Source organism: Cetorhinus maximus, chromosome 13 (genome assembly GCF_964194155.1).
Source record: "Cetorhinus maximus chromosome 13, sCetMax3.hap1.1, whole genome shotgun sequence".
Taxonomy (NCBI): domain Eukaryota; kingdom Metazoa; phylum Chordata; class Chondrichthyes; order Lamniformes; family Cetorhinidae; genus Cetorhinus; species Cetorhinus maximus.
This window is the reverse complement of record NC_135891.1, coordinates 28,783,693-28,805,291: the sequence shown is the minus strand read 5'-3', so window position 1 is coordinate 28,805,291 and position 21,599 is coordinate 28,783,693.

Below are 21,599 nucleotides of genomic sequence, written 5' to 3'. Positions count from 1 at the left end.
CAAGTCCATTACTTTTTATTTACAGTAAGTATTTACACATTTGGATCTCTACAAGAGCTTCTCCTCCTTCCAGATCTCTCTTACTTCTTAGTCATGTGACATGACATCATTATTACATCAGCATGTATACTTTTGACGTTAACCCTTTAGTCTTCATCTCCCCCCAAGCCTTTATCTCTATCATATTTACATCCTCCTACATCCCCACCAGAGTCTCAGACTTCACATGGTTAGTTTCTGAGGTACCTTGCCCAATCTCGCTGATCTCGTTCTGATCTCCTTTTGAGGTTGAGGATAGTCAGTACTCTTCCTTCTGTGGTGTGAGTGTTCTTTTCCTGGGTGGCCGTAGAGCTTTTAGCAAGTCTTTCTTCTTCTTCATCTTGTCTGTTTCAATTCTGTACCATCTTGGTTGTGGAGTTTTTTCAATGATTGTGCCTTCCTTTTGTTAGCCTCATATCCATACTCTCTCCCTGGGCTTCAGCACTGGTAACTCACATGCCCTATGCCTGTGATTAAAGTTCCGAGCCTGGTTGCTTCTCTGTTCTTCCTCAGGGTTTACCCTCTCATGGTGAAATTGGGTGTGAGTTTTTGTTCTAGACATGGAAGCTGTGTTCTCAATCTCCTACCCATTAGTAACTCTGATGGTGAGAAACTATTTTGTAGTGGTGAGGTTCAATAACTCAGAAGAGCTAGATTAAGGCCTTAATCTTTCTTCAATAAATCTTTGATAGTTCGTACCCCTCTCTCAGCTTCTCCATTTGCTTGAGGATAGCAAGGTGTACTGGTTCCATGAACTAAGTCATATTAGTTTGTGGAATTGTGGAATAGTTCATTAGCAAATTGCGGCCCACTGTTAGACACTACAATGTCTGGGATGCCATTGTATATTGCATAAATTCTCTTGAGGGATCGGAAAACTGATTCTGCTATGGTACTAGGCAATCAGTTTACTTTAATCCATTGTGATCAGTAATCAGTGTCAATAAGGAAGGTTATCCCCCTAAATTCAAATAAGTCTATTTTCAGGCGCTCCCACGGCCTTGGTGGAAAAGTAGAAGGTAATGGTTATTCTTCTTGTTCTTGGCTGTTGACGGCCAATGTAAGACAGTTAGAAATCATTTCTTCTATAAAGCGAGTAATGCCTGGCCACCAGACAGATTGCTGTGTTTTCCTAGATGACAGGGAAGAATGCCAAGCTAAAGCATTCTTGGTATTACTATTCTCTCATTGGAGACTAGTAAATCATCAATGACTGTAAGGTGCTTACACTGTTCAAAATATTGTCATAGTGTCATATTAGTGGGGATATAATCTGGCATCCTTGTAGGCAATATTCTGAGATTTGGAGACATTCTTCATCTCGTTTCTGGGCTTGTTTCATTTCCTGCAGTCGTTTTTGCAGTAGCTGGTAAGTGCTGAGTGATTAAGGATCTATAATGCTTCAACCTTCTCGATGACATGTAAATCCTCTTGCTCGGTTCTTTCTGATGGTCATTATGACAGTGTGTCTGCCATCGTTTGACACTTCATTTGCAAATATGATGTAATGGAGCCATATCTCATCAAACTCAATCTGAATCACTGGATTCTGGGTGGCATCTTCACAATTTCTTTCATGTTCAGAAAGGTAACTAATGGGCCAGAATTTTCTTGCTGGCATGTGGGGGCGAGCCCTACACGCTGGCATGTAAAAAGACGTGTGCTGGCATCGGGCAAGCGACTGGCGTCACCACGCACCATCGCGATATTTAGGTGGGCGGGCACACGATGTTCTCCGATGCACACCCGCCATTAATTAATCAGCTACTTAAGACCCTTGAGGCAGCATTTGTTTGCAATTTTTCAGGGCCCATGCGATCTTCAGGACGTCGCACGGGCGCAACGGGCAGGCAGGTAGGAGACATTTATATAAACCTCGTCCACGGGCAGGATAAGAGGGGTGAGTGGGGCTGCGAGTGGTATCTGTTAGATATTTAATTGTGAAAGTTACTGCTCCTTGCCTGTGTGAGCAGGAATACTTCAGAACTTATACCAGCTGCTTGGACAGGAGTAACAGCCTTCAGGACTCTACAATAAAAATGATTTTTGGGGCCTGCAGGTTTCAGGAAGCATTCCCTTAGCCTGGGAATGGGAGTTGTGCTCTCCACTGGAGGCACATCCTCCGAGGCGGAAGGGAGGGCCAGATGGGGGAGGAGGCCAGGAGTCTACATTCAGCCTCCAGAGGAGCCACCATTGGGAGGGGAGGCGCAGGTACAAGGGGCGCAGGGCCAACAGAAAGTCCAAGGCTGAAGGGGCTGCAGAACACCTATCCTGCTGCCAGGGTTTACAGGCAGCAAAGCAGCTACCTCAATATGTCTGAGGTGCAGTTCTGAAGGAGGCTCCGTCTCTCAAGGAGTTCAGTCGCCTCCATTTGTCAGATGATAGGCCCTGAGATTCCCGCCAACTGTGTGGGTGGGCACCCCATGCCAGTGGTGCTGAAGGTCATGGCTGCCCTCAACTTCACTGCCTCCAGCTCTTTCCAGGGGTCAGTGGGTGATCTTTGCGGAGTCTCCCAGTCAGCTGTCCACACTTGTGTGAAGCAGGTGACAGACGCTCTGTTCAGGCGTGCATTGACTTCCATCCACTGCCGCTGGGACAAGGCCAGCTGGACAGAGTGAGCCAGAGGCTTCATGGCCATTGCTGGCTTCCCCCGCGTCCAGGGTGCAATAGACTGCACACATGTGGCCATCAAGGTGCCAGCAGGTGAGCCCGGTGCCTTCGTCAACAGGAAGGGCTTCCACTCCATGAACGTGCAGATAGTGTGTGGTCACAGGATGCTGATTTTACAAGTCTGTGCAAGGTACCCAGGCAGCTCCCACGACGCTTACATCCTGAGACACTCCCAGGTACCGGGGCTCTTCAGTGCTCCAGCCCGACTGGATGGATGGCTGCTGGGTGACAAGGGCTATCCCCTCAGAAGGTGGCTCATGACGCCTCTCCACCATCCAAGAACAGAAGCTGAGCAGCGGTACAATAGGAGCCACGCCTCCACAAGGGCCGTGGTGGAGAGGACCATTGGTCTTCTCAAGATGCACTTCTGATGCCTGGACAGTTCAGGGGGCGCACTCCAGTACCTCCCAGATCGTGTGTCTCTGATAGTGGTTGCATGCTGCACTCTCCACAATCTGGCGCTGGAAAGGGGGAACGCAGTGAATGAAGAAGATGTAGGCGCAGTTGCCCCGGCTGCACTCGATGAATCCAGCAGTGAGTCCGAGGATGAGCACTCACAGGAGAATACTGAGGGCATAGATGCTGACCCGGGCATACTCCAGGGAGGCAGGGACACTCGGGAGGCTTTAATCCAAAGGACCTTCAGCTAGCACACCACAGATGGACGTCCAACACACGCCAGAGCTGCAGGCTCCATACTCGATACCTGAGCACTAAATCTACCCGGGTAGGAACATTAACTAAGGCCCTTGTCAATAAAACTCAATGTCAAACAACTCACTCATAACATCATGGGCTCCCGTCCACTTGCAGAAGTAAGGAATCATCCTGAGGCATGGTTACATATCAAAATTTAATGATATAACAAAATGAACTTCAGAAACCAAAAAAAAAGGCGTTGCACATCACACCAAATCTTAATGAACTAATAGTGGGGCAACATAAAAGCACCAGTGAGAAACCCGTGGTTTGCCTAAGGTGCCTTAAATTTATGCTTACAGGTGCTATGTCTAGGTGCTGTCCCCTCGCTGGCACTGACATCTGAGACAGCCTGCTCACTGTGATGTCCTGTTGGCCTCGATGACCTTGGCAGACATCCTCTGGCCCGTGGAGCCTGTGCTGGCCCCTTCTGGGAGGGAGCGGCCAATTCCACAGCTGGCATGTCCCCAGTCGCTGCAGCCTCATCGGATGCCACGGTCACTGGCAGAGGGGCGGAGGAGCTGCTGCCCTCATCCGGAATGCCCTGAGAGGAGTCCGCAGAGACAATAGGCAGCTGCTGCATCGACATGAGGTCACTTCGGACCTCTCTGCTCACCATAGATGGATCAGCACCGAGCTGGGATACTTGGTGCCCAAACCATCTCCCACACTGGCACTGACCAGCTGAGGTCAATGCCACTGTGAGGGCTTGCAGGTATGAGCGCAACCCCAGTAGGCCCTGATTGTTCTCCTGGAGGAGCCTCACCACGAGACTCGCCGCTCTCTCCATGGTGCTCGGCCATGAGGCTCATTGCATCGGTGATGCTCTCTGTGGAGTCCTCCAGCACAGGCACCACGCAACACATTGCCTCATGTATCTCCGGCAGATCCTCCCGCACACCCTGCTGCACTTCCAGCATTTGCTGCCTCACAGACGACTCCAGAGGTACATCATCAGCCACTGACCGAGCATGTGCCTGGTCCCCAGCAGACCTCCAACTGCCGGCGCCATGGGTACTCTCTGTCTCCGCCTGCACCTCAAGCGAGTGTGAAGTGCCCTCACTGCTGTGTCCTGGGACACTAGCCAAAGATCTAATTCCCAATGAGGTGCTATTATCTGCGCTGGTGCCTGCCTGGCAGAGATGGTGTGACGCTGGTGAGTGGATTTCCTCTGGGCCCTCAGGTGTGAGAGGTGGCCCCTCTGCCTCCTCCTCCTGGCCCTGCTCCAGTGATGCTGAAAAGAAAAACAAGGACATTTGATAAGTTAAACTGGAGACAATGTCAATTTGCATGCCTGTCCCCAAATCATTATGCGCTCATCCTTCCATAATCAAGGGTCAACCCATGTTGCAAACTTCAATTACTGAGCATTCAGCAGTGCCATGGCTGCTGGGACACACATGGTAACCTAAGTGCACGGCAAACATACCTCCCCGTGGCACCCCAGCCTCACCGCCACCGGTGGACCTGAGCGCATGGCACCTCTCCAGATCCACGGCCTGCTGTTCAAGTGGAGTCAAGATGGCCAACTGGACCTGGCCTCCACCAGTCCGCACGCGCTCAGCGGAATTGTGTGCAGTCTTCTCCTGAACAGGAGAGAAGAGCATTGGTTAGTCCAACCTGTACCTGGATTCCCATCGCATCCCTGCCACCCCAACCAGAGTGGGACATTGCAGGGCTCCAGTTCTTTGTTACCCCGCAGCTGCCACACACTCATACAAAGATGCCAGGGCTGCCCCCCCCATTGCCCACATGCTGCTTCCATCACATTTGGCAGCACAACGTGTAACCTTGCAAAGCAATGAGGCACAAGCACGTGGAACGCAAAGACCAGCAGCTGGATGGGTGCCCTGCCACCTGGAAGCTCCCCTCCCAGCATGTTAGCACCCTGACTTTAACATGCTTCCCAGTTCCAGCACTCTGCCTTGGTGCAGATCCTTGAGTTTGCCCCCGATTCTAAACTTTGGGTGTCAGTGTCACACATGCTGTGGGTGCAGAACCCATCTCAACACTACCCTCTCAGGGTGAACTAGGCATGGGCAGTATCTGCTGGCAGACCAGTGAGGGAAACATGCTGTGAAGGACTCAATGCTGTAACTGCACTCAGAGTTGCTGGGTGGGGCGGTGGAGGGAGGGGGGTGGGTGGGGGGGAGCGCTTTGAGGGGAAAGGCTGATGGCTGCATTAAGTGACCTCTTGGCCAACATGGTACCCACCCTTCCCAAGCACAGAGGTTGTTGAATCTCTTGCGGCACTGGACCCATGTGCGTCACATCACATCATGGGAGCTCACACTCTCGCCCATCTCCTCCCACGCACGTTTGGTCAGGTGGGGAGGACTCCGGTTCCCGTCCCTTGGAAGCAGGACCTCCCGCAGCGCTGTCACCTCCTCCAGGAGGCCGGCTAGGCACTCATCCGAGAACCGAAGGGCACACTGCCCCGTTGCCCTATCCTCCGGCCTGGCCTGCTCCGCTGGCCTACCCTCCAGACTTGCCTGCTCACTAGAAGCCCTTTGGTGAGCCCTTCTACCGGCCATTGTGAGCAGCCTTGCAAAGGCTGCCAGGGCTTCTTTTAAACAGGCCGCCAGGTCGCCATTGGATCCGGCGGTCAGTGCACTCCCACTGCCGCCCGCCCACTCCCGCCATCCTCGGGAGTTGAGAGATACACTGGGCAGGCCTTAATTGGCCCACCCGCGTAAAATGGCGGCACAGACCTGACCGTGGGCGGCAATTGGGTCCGTGCCCGCCCGCACCTGCTCCCACTTGGCCCACCCGACATGGGGAAAATTCTCCCCATGTTTATGGTTTATGGTTTGTTTTGATTTTGAAATGCAATCCCATAGCATAGTCTAAAAAATGTTTTGCAACCTCACGTTGCTGCCAATGCTTATTTTTCTATCAAGACATATCAATGTTCAATTTCTGTGAGTCACCTAGAGGCATAGTATGCTGCTCTACTCTTGCTGTCTCTCTGCACTTGATATAAAGCTGCCCTCAGTCCTGTAGGCAATGTGTCTGCTGCTATTATGGGAAGTAATGTGCCAAGATTTCAGAAGAGATTAAAAGCTGTTTAATGTTTTTAAAAGCATTTTGCTGGTATTCGTTCCAGCACCACTGTTGACCCTGTCTCAACAGCTGCCTCAAGGGTTCATTGACCTCTGCTAAATTTGGTTGGAACTTGCCCCACTTGGTTGACCATCCCGAGGAACCTTTAAAGCTCAGTTGTGTTCCTGGGTTGTGGAAATTCTCTTGATTGCTTTTGTTTTTTGTGGATTAACTATGATTCCAATGGATTGTACTATGTGACCTAGAAACGTGATCATAGTTTTGGCAAACTCACATTTTCATTCAATGTTAGGCCTGCGTCCTGTAAGACTCCCAGGCCTGCTCTGACTCTGCGGCAATGCTCTTCTCTCGTGGAGCCATGTATGAGTACATCATCCATATGGCATATTACTCCTTCCATTCCTTCTAGAGTGTGAGACATTGTTTTCTGGAAAATTTCCAGACTGGACACAATTCCAAAAGGCAATCTATTGAAATAATAATGATCAGATGGTGTTATAAATGCGGTCAGCAATCTGGATTCCATGTGCACAGGCAACTGCCAAAATCCACTGTTCACATCCAAATTGGTAAACAAAATACTCTTGGCTAGCTTGGCAGGGCTCTCATCCACTTAGGCCATTGGGTGGATCTCACGTTCCACTGATTTGTTTAATTGAGTTAAATTCACACAGATTCTTATAGAGCCATTTGGCTTTTGGACCATAACCATTCTTGAACACGATTTTGTTGGCATGGTGACTGGTGAGATAGCTCCTTGCTGCTGCAGCTCTTCAATTTCACGCTTGACTTTATCCAAGAGTGGGCAAGGGACTTTCCTCAGTGTAAAGAGGCAAATTGGTTTAGCAGCAGCTCGTAGGGTGATAAGGAATGTGGCCTTCTGTTTTCCTGCCTCGTCAACAATTTTGGAAATTTATTTTGAAATGCATTACTGTAATTCTCATCAGCAACTTCATTCAATTTATAGATCAATTTCAGCTTTAGGCGTGACTTTCTGCTTAGTAGAGGACATTCTTGATTTTGAATGACATAGAGAGGTTTGAGGATTTCTCAGTCTTTATATTTCAGCCTTTCCATGTGCTGTGAGTGGTGGCCAAGTTGGTACTATTGATAGAGTTGATCAGCAGACACTTCTTAGGTGGAAACATTTAGTTTATTTACAAAGGTACTTATATTTATTACACTTGTACTAAATTAACCTTCATCTATTTTACATACCCACATATTTATATGGGTACTTACTATCCAACATTGGTAAAAATGCCCATCCCAAGAGGCTGCAGCTGTTATCAGCTGTAAAGTTCACTGGAAAAGTTCCATACAAGTATATTGTTAACCCAAGTGGGGGGGGAGGGAAGGGTAAAACTCCAAGAAGTATGACTAATGTGAAACAAAGCAGCAGGTTAGCGTGGGGGGTGGGGTGGGGGGGGGGGGGGGGGGGGGGGTGGTGGGGTGGGGGGGGGGGGTGGGGGTTGGGGGGGGTGGTTGGGGGGGGATGGGGGGTGGATTCAACTTCATGGAAAATTATGAAAAAACTGAAAAGGAAGGGAAGCCCAGGAGAGGCTGTTAACGTCTCCAGGACACAAAATAGGACAGAGTGTTTGGAAAGGGCTAGGAATCTAACTTCAAGCACATCAGATAAAGGGACGACAATGAGAACGGGGACGGGAAATACAGGACTGAAGGTGTTGTATCTGAATGCATGCAGTATACGAAATAAGGTAAATGAGCTTGTGGCGCAGATTGAAATTGGCAGGGATGATGTGGTGGGCATCACGGAGACATGGCTACAAGGGGATCAGGACTGGGAGCTAAATATCCAAGGACATACATCCTATCAAAAAGATAGGCAGGTTGGCAGAGGGGGTGGGGTTGCTCTGTTAGTAAGAAATGAAATTAAATTGATAGCAAGAAATGACATAGGGTCAGATGATGTAGAATCTGTGTGGGCAGAGTTGAGGAACCGCAAAGGTTAAAAAACCATAATGGGAGTTATGTAGAGGCCTCCGAACAGTAGCCAGGATGTGGGGCACAAGATACACCAGGAGATAGAAAAGGCGTGTAAGAAAGGCAAGGTTACAGTGATCATGGGGGATTTCAATATGCAGGTAGACTGGGAAAATCAGGTTGGGAGTGGATCCCAAGAAAAGGAGTTTGTGGATTGTCTACGAGATGGCTTTTTGGAGCAGCTTGTGGTGGAGCCCACTAGGAAACAGGCAATTCTAGATTTAGTGATGTGTAATGAGGCAGATTTGATAAGGGAGCTTAAGGTGAAGGAACCCTCAGGAGGAAGTGACCATAATATGATAGAATTTACCCTGCAATTTGAGAGGAAAAAGCTGGAACCAGATGTAACGGTATTACAGTTCAATAAAGGTAACTACAGAGGCATGAGGGAGGAGCTGGCCAGAATTGACTGGGAGATGAGCCTAGCAGGAAAGATAGTGGAACAGCAATGGCAGGAGTTTCTGGGAGTAATTTGGGAGACACAGCAAAAATTGATCCCTAGGAAGAAGAAGCATATTAAAGGGCTGACAAGCGAAGTCAGGGACAGCATAAAAGCTAAAGAGAAAGCATACAATGCGGCGAAGAGCAGTGGAAAGCCAGGGGATTGGGAAGCCTACAAAGACCAACAGAGGACAACTAAAAAAAAAAATGAGGGCGAAGATTAAATATGAGGGTAAACTAGCCAGTAATATAAAAGAAGATTGCAAGAGTTCTTTTAGATATATAAAGGGTAAGAGAGAGGCAAAAGTGGACATTGGGCTGCTGGAAAATGACGCTGGAGAAGTAATAATGGGGAACAAAGAAATGGCGGAGGAACATTGCATCAGTCTTCACTGTGGAAGACACGAGTAACATCCCCAAAATTCAAAAGAGTCGGGGGGCAGAGGTGAGTATGGTGGCCATTACCAAGGAGAAGGTTCTAGGAAAACTGAAAGATCCGAAGGTGGATAAATCACCTGGACCAGATGGATTACATCCCAGAGTTCTGAAGGAGATAGCGGAAGAGATAGTAGAGGCATTAGTGGTGATCTTTCAGGAATCACTGGAGTCAGGGAGGGTCCCAGAGGACTGGAAAATCGCTAATGTAACCCCCCTGTTTAAGAAGGGAGTGAGGCAAAAGACGGGACATTACAGGTCAATTAGCTTGACCTCGGTCGTTGGTAAGATTTTAGAGTCCATTATTAAGGGTGAGATTTCAGAATACTTGAAAGTGCATGGTAAAATAGGGCAAAGTCAGCATGGTTTCATCAAGGGAAGGTCATGCCTGACAAATCTGTTAGAATTCTTTGAGGAGGTAACGAGTAGGTTAGACAAAGTAGAGCCAATGGACGTTATCTACTTGGACTTCTAGAAGGCCTTTGACAAGGTGCCACACAGGAGGCTGCTCACTAAGATAAGAGCCCATGGTGTTAGAGGCAAGGTACTAGCATGGATAGAAGATTGGCTGTCTGGCAGGAGGCAGAGAATGGGGATAAGGGGGTCCTTCTCAGGATGGCGGCCGGTGACTAGTGGAGCTCCGCAAGGGTCAGTTTTGAGACCACAACTTTTCACTTTATACATTAATGATCTAGATGAAGGAACTGAGGGCATTCTGGCTAAGTTTGCAGATCATACAAAGACAGGTGGAGGGACAGGTAGTATTGAGGAGGCGGGGAGGCTGAAGAAGGATTTAGACAGGTTAGTAGAATGGGCAAAGAAGTGGCAGATGGAATATAACATGGGGAAGTGTGAGGTCATGCACTTTGGTAGGAAGAATAGAGACATAGACTATTTTCTAAATGGGGAGAGAATTCAGAAATCTGGAGTGCAAAGGGACTTGGGAGTCTTAGTCCAGGATTCTCTTAATGTTAACTTGCAGGTTGAGTCGGTAGTTAGGAAGGAAAATGCAATGTTGGCATTTATTTCGAGAGGACTAGAATATAAAAGCAGGGATGTGTTGCTGAGGCCTTATAAGGCTCTGGTCAGACCATATTTAGAATATTGTGAGCAATTTTGGGCCCCGTATCTCAGGAAGGATGTGCTGGCCCTGGAGAGGGTCCAGAGGAGGTTCATGAGAATGACCCCAGGAAAGAAAGGCTTAACGTATGAGGAACGTTTGAGGACTCTGGGTCTATACTCGATGGAGTTTAGAAGGATGAGGGGGGATCTGATTGAAACTTACAGAATACTGAAAGGCCTGGATAGAGTGGACATGGGTTAGTAGGAGAAACTAGGACCCGAGGGCACAGCCTCAGAGTAAAGGGAAGACCCTTTAGAACAGAGATGAGGAGAAACTTCTTTAGCCAGAGAGTGGTGAATCTATGGAATTCATTGCCACAGAAGGCTGTGGAGGCCAGGTCATTGAGTGTATTTAAGACCGAGATAGATACGTTCTTGATTGGTATGGGGATCAAAGGTTACGGGGAGAAGGTGGGAGAATGGGGTTGAGAAATTTATCAGCCGTGATTGAATGGCGGAGCAGACCCGATGTGCCGAATGGCCTAATTTCTGCTCCTATGTCTTATGGTCTTATGGTCAAGTACAACCATGTTCACTCTGTTTTCTGTCTTCAGCTAGCAATGTTTCATTCAACTACACCTGTCCATTTATACATTGATTTTCAATGTGTTTCCCTGCAAAATTACCCCACAAGGTTTAATTTGTTGGCTTCAACAGGTGGCATCCTTTATTAAAGAAAAATCACAAGCCCAGAAAATAGGAACCAGTACTGCAGGATCATGCTATTTACTGAATCACCCACATTACTTGAAGCAGGTTGCAAGGCAGACTCAAAGTTTGGAGGATATTAGTGTGTTTGCAGGAAAGCACTGTATAATCATTGGTGAGGAATGGGCAGAGGTGCAGAGTAAGGATGACGCTCAGTTTGATGAAGTGTAATAATGCATGACATATAGCCATTGGCCCTGATAGTTTTCTTTGTGATTCTGACTTAATGGAGCTGTCAATGAAAATTGCTTGTTTCACTGCATGATATTGCTGCAAGCTGGCCCACATGGTGATGTGTATTTTATCATCCAGCTTGATAATGCCATACAATAAGATTTTTCCTGCTCTCTAGATTGCCACTGACCTTTATGTAGTATCAGTGGTTCCTGAAGGAGAGATCTCAGGTTGGTAGATGATGAGCACAGTTGGATTCCCTGTCAGGAAAGTTCCACCTAGTGATGGTGAGACATGATGATCCACAGGACAAGATGTTACGAAGACCAACTGTGAGCTGCTTGATAACATTGTAGGAGCAGCCATCAACAACAAGAACAGCATGAATTTACATACTGCCTTTAATGTAAAAGTGTCCCAAGTCACTTCATAGGAGTGTTATAAAACACAATTTAATATCAAGCCATATAGTGAGATTAGGGCAGATGACCAAAAAGATGTAGGCTTTAATAAGGAGGAAAGAGAGGTGAAGAGGTGGAAAGGTTTAGAGAGGGTATTCAGAGCCTAAGGCTTTGGCAGCTGAAAGCATACCCACCAATGGTGGAGTGATTAAAATCGAGGATGCTCAAGAGGCCAGAAAAAAAGGACAGATATTTCAGAGAGTTGTGGAGCTGGTGGTGATTTCAGAGATAGATCAGGGAGATATTTAAAGCAGCAGTACAATAGTTTCCACAGAGAGAGTAGGGACTTGGAAAGACCTCGACTTGGAGTAGCAGTGGAAGTACAGTGAAGAGTGAGCCAAGACCCTACCTCTGGAGAGGTGACCAGAGAAGCACCTGAAAACAGATATATGCTTAATCCCTTGTTAAAGGGATCACTCAAGATCACATTCTTTAGACAATATCTTGCCCTGTTCACTACTGGAATTTTCCAGCTCCAGTCAGTGCTCTTTGTTCTCCCTACCAAAATGCATCACTTCATACTTTTCTCCATTAAACTTCATTTGCTACGTGTCTGCCCATTCTACCAACCTATGTCCTCTATAAGTCTATCACTATCCTCCTCACAATAATTCCATCTGCAAATTTGGAATTATGCCCTACATGCCAAAGTCTAAGTTATTAATATATATCAAGGAAAGCAGTGGTCCTAGAACCCACCCCTGGAGGGACCCCATTGTATATGTTCTCCCAGTTCAAAAAGCAATTGTTTACCATGACTCTGTTTCCACTCAGACAACTTTGTCTCCACACTGCCCCTTTTATCCCTTGGCTTCAACTTTTCTGGCAAACCTACTATGTGACAGTTTATCAAATGCCTTTTGGAAGCGCATATATACCATATTAACCACAGCGTCATCACCAATCCCCTCTGTTATCTCAGTAAATAATTAAATCAAGTTAGATAAACACAATTTGCCTTTAACAAACCTGTGCTGGATTTCCATAATTAATCCATTCTTGTCCATGTGACTGTTTATTTTGTACTGGATTATCATTTTAAAAGCTTTCCCACCAGCAAGGTTAAATTGATTGGCCTTGCAGTTGCTGGGTTTATCCTTGCAATATTTTTTGAACAAGTGTGTAACATTTGCAATTCTCCAGTCCTCTGGCACCATTCCTGTATCTAAGGAGGATTGGAAGATTATGGACAGTGCCATAATTTTCTCTCTTAGTTCCTTCAATATCGTTAGATGCATCCCATCTGGTCCTGGTATTTATCAACTTTAATTACAGCCAGCCTTTCTAATATCTCCTCTTTATCAATTTTTTAGCCCATCCTGTGTCTCAACCACCTCCTCTTTCATTATGACCAGCAAAACCTTCTTCCTTGGTAAAGACAGATGAAAAGTACTAATTTAGTACTTCAGCCATACCCACTGCCTCAATGCATAGAACCCCTTTTGGGTCCTAATTGCCCCCACCATGCTCTTACTACCCTATTACTGCTTATTTGACTATCGAAGACTTTTGGATTTCCTTTTATGTTATCTTCCTTCTCATACTCTATCTTTGCCACTCTGATTTCCTTTTTCACTTCCTCTCTGAACTTTTTACATACAGCCGAGTTCTCACTTGCATCAGTAACCTGACTTCTGTCATATGCACCCTTTCCTGTTTCATCTTACTCTCTATCTCTTTCATCATCTAGGTTTTTGTTGTCCTACCTTTCCTCCTCGTGGGAATGTACCTGTACTGTACCTGAAATATCTCTTTAAAAGCAACCCAGTGATCCATTACAGTTTTACCTGCCACTCTTTGATTCAAATTTACCTCAGACAGATATCACCCATTGAAATTGGACCTCCTCCAACTAAGCATTTTTATTCTAGATTGCTCCTTGTCCTTTTCGTTTAACATAAACCTTATGATCACTGTTCCATAAATGTTCCCCAATTAACACTTGATCCATGTGACTCGCCTCATTCACCAGAACCAGACCCAGCAAGGCCTACTTCCTTGTTGGTCCTGAAACATGCTGACCAATAAAATTCTCCTTCACACTCTTCAAAGGCTCTTCCTTCTATTACATTATTACTTCCCAGTTTATATTAGGATCAAGTCCACTATATATATTGCACATCTCCATATTTTCCATGTAAATTTGCTCCTCTATATCTCTCCCATCAGTTGATGGCTTCAGAATAGACCCAATAGTGTAATGTTACATCTATTGTTTCTTAAAGATTTTGTCTTTGACTACTCCAGAACATCCTCTCTCTCCATTATTGTAATATTCTTCTTAATCAATGCCTCCAACCTTCCTTTTTCTTTCATTCCCTATCTTTGCTGAACACTTTGGGCAGAATTTTGCCCTTGGTGGGCGTGTGGGCCCCACCGACTCGGAGGTGGGCGGACAGCCGACCCCTGCCACAGAAAACAGGGCCCACTGCCATTTTGAGTGGGCAGGCCAATTAAGGCTCACCCAGCGGCCTGCCCGACAGGAAGCGCTATGCGATTCCTGTGCAGCAGGGGGTGGGGGAGGCATTCCCCATCTGTCAAAGTGCGTTCTTTCGCGCATGCGCGCGAAAGAGCGCACTGCTCCCTGAGACCAAGTACTGTCTCAGGGAGATTACTGACAGGTAAAAAAACACCAAAAATAGAAAAATATTAAAATTATTTACATGTCCCCTCATGTGACAATGTCACACGAGATGGGACACGTTAATAAGAAACACATTAACTTTATGAAACTTTTAAAAAACGGACATGAAACCTCATCCCGCCAGTGGATGAGGTTTCATGTATTATCAGAAGCCTGCTGGGGCTCCTGGCCTGCCTGCCAGCCTTAAGGTTGGATGGGAGGGTCTTTAACAATCTTAATTAACCTGTCAATGGCCTTAATTGGCCATTGACAGGTCGGCGGGCGGACAGCTGATTTCGCTGTCCACCCGGCCTCCTGATAATTTAAAGGGACCGGGATGACGTCGGGGGTTCCTCCCAACATCATCCCATGTCATTTTCCTGTCGGCGAGCGGGCCCCGCCCCCAAATCACCAACGGGAAAATCCTGGCCGTTATATCCAAGAATATTTTACCCTAGATCTCTGTTATGACCATAACATCATATTCCCAGAAAACCGGAGAAATTATGACTTCTTTGCCCATTTCTGTCTCGATTGAAGCCATATTGCATTAGGGTCTCACAGGCCCACCTGGAGAGAATGTCTACAATTTCCGCAAACAAAATGTCATTTTTTGTTTGCACCTGTTGTTCTGAGATGCTCACAGGATGAGTGTTACCAACTGTGTCAAAAAATATGAATTAATTTAGCACATATTTATAACTTGTATTTATTGTTGCAGGAGACAAACATTGCAATTAACTTTCCACATTAACACATTTTTATTTTAATGTGGCATAAAATGTTGACAACAACAATATTTGGAACATTCAAGCTAGTATAAGACAAGACTTAGTTTTAATTTGAAGATTTATGTACAGCTAGTGAAAACATATCTCTTTAACTGAACTTTTCTTCAATTAACATGTAAATGCAGTTAAATTACAGATGAATAGACCAATACTTTATATTTATTAGCACAAAATATTTTTACTTTAAGTTACTGCACTTCAAATAGAATCCGCCGTGCAACACACTTTGAAATGTTGCTATATAAATGCAAGCAATATCATAAACATTTATATAAGTTAATAAATTCCCTAAAAGAAACTGCAGCAAACAGCTTTTGAAACAAGATAAACAAACAATTAATGACATGACTGCAGAAAAAATGTCAACTGCTCCCCATGAATGAGTGTCTGAGTGACTACAGTCTTAAAATGGTGCTGTGTAATGGCAGAGTACAAATGCTTAATGTATTCAGATACCAATTCTTCATTCTGCTCTCTGGCATTTGCCAGTGTTAATCTATGAAAATGGGGAAGCACCCTCAGTGAAATAGGACAGAGATAAATTTGATATTAATTTGTTCAGCATTAATATGCTAAATTCAGGGAGTGATTGCAAACCTCATTTATGCATTGCTGCACATTAGAAATTTTACTGAGATATTAGAACATATACTGTTCACAAGCATCAGCTTCAGCTCATAAATGTGTTAAATTGGAAATATGTAAAAAAAAAAATCAATGGATAAAGTAGTTATTGACATGGGAAATTGAACTGTAAGAGTGGGCGAAGAGGACCCAGAGGCAGTAAACACTACCTAGAAGAACGGGCAAAAAGAGGACCCAAAGGCAGTAACCAATGTCTAGAACAACAGGTGGAAAGAGGACCCGGAGGTTGTCAGCACCACCTAGAAGAGCAGGCAAAAAGGGGACCTGGAGGTAATAACCACGCCTAGAAGAGCGGGCGACAGAGAGGACTGAGAGGCAATACCCACCATCTAAAAGCGCTATCCAATCCAGTCAAGTCTGTGGCTTCAGAGCAGAGCAGCCACGTTCTGAGAAAGTGAAGTGTGACATTACATGAAAACAGGCAAGTGATTGGTTGGTGAATATTTTGCTCATTTAACTTCAAAATTTGTGTAATTTATTAGTAATTGTAAGGTTTTATTAGTTGTAGTATGGTTTACTAGCAGTACTAGTTTTTATTAATTATAAATTAAGAATGAATTAATTAACACATAATAAAGATGGCAAGGCAGGTAATGTGTTGTGACTGCAGAATGTGGTATTCCTGGACACCGGGGTGATCCAAAGCAAACAGTCCTCCAGTAAGTGTCTGCAGCTGAGGAGTTTTGGCTCAGAATCATTGAGCTGGAAGCCAAGCTGCAGACACCGCAATAAATCAGGGAGGGGGAATGTTATCTGGATACTTTGTACCAGGAGGCAGTCACACCCCTTAGGATAGAGTCTGTGGTCAGGGACAGGAGGGTGAGACTGCAAATGAGGCAGGTATGAGGGGTCCCCATAGGTAAAGGTGGAGGAGCCTCAGGCTTTGCAATTGTCCAACAGGTTCAAGATCCTTGCAGCCTCAATGGATGAAAGTGGAGGCTGCAGCATGAATAAGCAAACTGACCATGGCACCATTGTATAGGAAGCCATTCAAGCAGTGGGGGGTTAATAGGAATATAGTGGTAGTTGGGGAAAGTATAGTCAGGGGGATAGGTACAGTTCTCTGCAGTCAAGAGCAGGGGTCCAGATGGCTGTATTGCCTGCCCTGTGCCAGGGACATCTGCTCTGGGCTGGAGAGGAACTTGCAGTGGGAGGGGGAGGATCATGGTCCACATAAGTACCAACATCATAGGCAGAACTTGGAAAGAGATTCTGCTGATGAAGTATGTGCAGCTAGGGGCTAAATTAAAAAGCAGAACCTCAAAGGTAATAATTTCTGAATTATTACCTGAGCCATGAGAAAATTAGCATAGGGTAAATCAGATTAGGGAATTAAATGAATGGCTCAAAGATAGGTGTGGGAGAAATGGGTTTTAATTCATGAGGCACTGGCACCAGTCCTGGGGAAATTGGGAGCTATACCATTGGGATGTTCTTCACATGCTGGGACAAGTGTTCGAGCAAGTTGTATAACTAGGGTGGTAGAGATGGTTTTAAACTTAATAGTGAGGGCAAGGAGCAAGTTTGGTAAGATGTGATAAATTAAATAGAGAAGGCAAGTCAAAAGAGCAAGGCAGGATTAAGGGAAATGATGATCAGAGCATGGCAGGAAGGGACAGAGTATAGAAATCTAAGAGTTAACTAGCAGGTAAGGCTAGAAGTTACAAAAAATATAAAAAGACAGAACTAAAGACTGTATCTGAATGCATGTAAACTCATATCAAAATAGAGGAACTGACAGCATGAACAGAAATAAATATGTATCAACTGATAGTAATTACAGAGACATGACTGCAGGATGGCAAAAGACTGGGACCTGAATATTCAAGGTTACATGGCATTTAGGAAGGACAGGAAGCTAGGGAAAGATGGAGGGATAGCTCTGTTAATTAAGGATGACATTGGTACAATTGAGAGATATGACCTTAGAGATGAGAAATAATAAAGGTAAGAAGTCACTTGTGGGAATGGTTTATAGGTCCCCTAACAGTAACCACACTGTAGGACGGGGTATACAGGAAAATATAATGGGGACCTGTGAGAAAGGTATGGCGATAATCATGGGTGATTTTAATCTACATATAGATTGGACAAATCAGATTGGCAAAGGTAGCCTGGATGATGAGTTCATAGAATGTTTTTGGAACAGTTTCTTAGAGCAGCTCGTTATCACACCAACCAGAGAGCAGGCTACATTAGATCTGGTAGTGTGCAATGAGACAGGGTTATTCCTATGACCTCATAGGGAAGGCATCCTCTAGGTAACAGTGATCATAATATGATCAAATTTCACATTCAGTTGAGGTAGAGAGGAGTGGATCTAAGACTAGTGTTTTAAACTTAAGTAAGGGCAATTATGAGGGCATGAAGACACAGCTGGCTAAAGTGAATTGGGAAATTAGGTCAAGGGTTAGGTCAGTAGAGATGCAGTGGCAGACATTTAAGGAGATATTTCAGAATATTCAGAAAAGATACATTCCAATGAGAAAGAAAGACTCTGAGGGAGAGCCACACCATCTGAGGCTAAATAAAGAAGTTAAAGATAGTATCAAATTGAAAGAAAATAAATGTATAATTCTGTAAAGATGAGTGGCAGGTCAGAAGATTGGACAGAATATAAAGAATGGTTATAAGATTAATAAGGAGGGAGAAATTATAGTACGAGAGAAAGCGAGCTAGAAATATAAAAACAGATAGTAAGAATGTCAACAGGCATTTAAAAAGGAAAAGAGTAAGTAAAGTGAGCGTTGGCCCTGGGAATTAATAATGCAAAATAAGGAAATGGCAGATGAACTGAACAGATATTTTGGTTCTGTCTTCACTGTAGAGGATACAAATAACAGCTCAGAAATAATTGTGAATCAGGAGGCGAAAGGGAGGGAGGAACTTGAAACAATTACACTCACCAGAGAAAGGGCACTGAGAAAATTATTAGAATTAAAAGCTGACATGTCCCCAGGCACTGATGGATTCATCTGAGGGTCTTATAAGTGGCTGCTGAGATAGTAGATGCATTGGTTTTAATTTTCCAAAATTCCCTAGATTCTGGAAAGGTCTCATAAGATTGGAAAATAGTGAATGTGACTCCTTTATTCTAGGAAGGAACGAGACAGAAAGCAGGAAACTACAGGCCTGTTAGCTTATCATCTGTTATGGGGAAATTGCTGAAATCTATTATTAAGCAGGTTATAGTGAGGCATTTAGAAAATCCCAATGCAATCAAGCAGAATCAACACGGTTTTGTGAAAGGGAAATTATATTTGACTAATTTACTGGAATTATTTGAGGAAGTAACAAGCAACGTGGATAAAGGGGAACCTGTGAGTGTGCTGAGCTTATATTTCCAGAAGGCATTTGACAAGGTTCACATCAAAGGTTACTATGCAAAATAAGAGCTCACGGTGCACGGGGTTACATATTCGCATGAATAGAGGATCACTTAGCTAACAGGGAACAGAAAGTAGACATAAATGGGTCTTTTTGGGTTGGCAAGATGTGACAAGAAGAGTGCCACAGGAATCAGTGCTGGGGCCTCAACTAATTACAATTTATATTAATGACTTGGATGAAGAGGCTGAAATTTGCTGATGACACAAAGATAGGTAGGAAAATAAGTTGTGAAGAGGACATAAGGAGCCTGCAAAGGGACATAGATAGAATAAGTGAGTGGGCAAAATTTTGGCAGGTGAAATATAATGTTGGAGAATGTGAACTTGTCCACTTTGGCAGGAAAAATAGAAAAGCACCATATTATTTAAATGGAGAGTGATTGCAGAACTCTAGGGTACAGAGGGACCTGGGTGTCTTGGTACATGTACCAGGGAAAGTTGGTATGCAGGTACAGCAAATGATTAGGAAGGCAAATGGAATATTGTCATTTATTGAAAGGGGAATGGAATATAAAAGCAGGGATGTTTTGCTACAGTTGTACAGGGTGCTGGTGAGACCACATTTGTACAGTGTACAGTTTTAGTCTCCTTATTTAAGCAAGGATATAAATGCGTGAAAAGCAGTTCAGAGGTTCACTCGACTAATACCTGGGATGGAGGGTTATCTTACAAGGAAAGATTGGACGAGCTGGGCCTAGATCCATTGGAGCTTTGAAGAATGAGCGGTGATCTTACTGAAACATATATGATCCTGAGGGGACTTAACAGGGTGGATGCTGAAAGGATGTTTTTTCCCTGTGGGAGAGACAACTGGGGTACACAGTTTAAAAATAAGGGGTCTCGCATTTAAGATGGAGATGAGAAGTATTTTTTTCTCTCAGACAGTTGTGAATCTTTGAAACTCCCTTCCCCTGAGAGTGGTGGAGGCAGGATCAATGAATATTTTCAAGGCAAATGTAGACAGATTCTTGACCAACAAGGGAAGGATGTGATTGCACTGGAGGGGGTGCAGAGGAGATTCACCAGGATGTTGCCTGAGATGAAACATTTAAGATATGAAGAGAGGTTGGATAGACTTGGGTTGTTTTTGTTGGAGCAGAGAAGACTGAGGGGTGACCTGATCGAGGTGTACAAGCTTATGAGGGGCATGGACATGGTGGATAGGGAGCAGCTGTTCCCCTTAGTCGAAGTGTCAGTCACAAGGGGGCATAACTTCAGGTGAGGGGCAGGAGGTTTAGGGGGAATGTGAGGAAAGTCTTTTTTACCCAGAGGGTGGTGATGGTCTGGAATGCGCTGCCTGGGAGGGTGGTGGAGGCGGGTTGCCTTGCAACCTTTAAAAAGTACCTCGATGAGCACTTGGCATGTCATAACATTCAAGGCTATGGGCCAAGTGCTGGTAAATGGGATTAGGTAGGTAGGTCAGGTGTTTCTCACGTGTCGGTGCAGACTCGATGGGCCTCTTATGCACTGTGATTCTGTGATTCTGTGAAGGGAGTCAAAGTTTATCAGGAATAGGCGGAATGTGGAGTTGAGGCCACAATCAGATCAGCCATGATTTTATTGAATGGCTGAGCAGGTTTGAGGGGCCAAATGGCCTTCTTGTGCTCCTAATGCATATGTTCATATATATGTTCATAAGGATTAAAAATCCCATCCAGTGTAAGATGTAAACACCCACAAATAACGAAAGTTAAAAAGCAATTATTTTTTCATGCTGTCAAATGACAGGCCAATAAGCAGCAATATTTCAGCGTGTGCCTTGCAATAGGTTTTATTACAATCATATAGATATTTTGGAACATTGATAACTAAAGTATTTTAAAAAGCAGAAGTCTGTTTTGTCCTTACCTCTTGGCTATTTGACCTCAGCAGCATGAATCCAAAAATATTTGATGTTTTGTAAGATCAATCCATGCTTACAATCAAATAGCCCCTAACTGGAATACTGAAAGTTACAAAAAATGCTTTGCATTCAGTCACAAAAGGCAAACGTTAACATCATTATTAACTTTGTAGTGAAACAATCACAATTACTCATATGATGAAAGGATTAAATATTTCATTAACATGCAATAATACTTTTCAAATGTTCATTAATATAGCTGACAAAATTAAATACTGTTTTTTTTGTTTGTAGCCAAACATTACTGTGGCTGAGAGTTGCTTAACCCATCACAAGTTTCTAATGGGAAGCTAGTCTTATGTGAAAAAAAATACTGTTGTGTTAACTTGCCTGTATTTTTTAAATTTCCTACAATAATTCATTTCATATCAGGTTCTGACTCACTATCCATCATGATAACTCCTCACTAATTGGATTTGTTCATTTTAA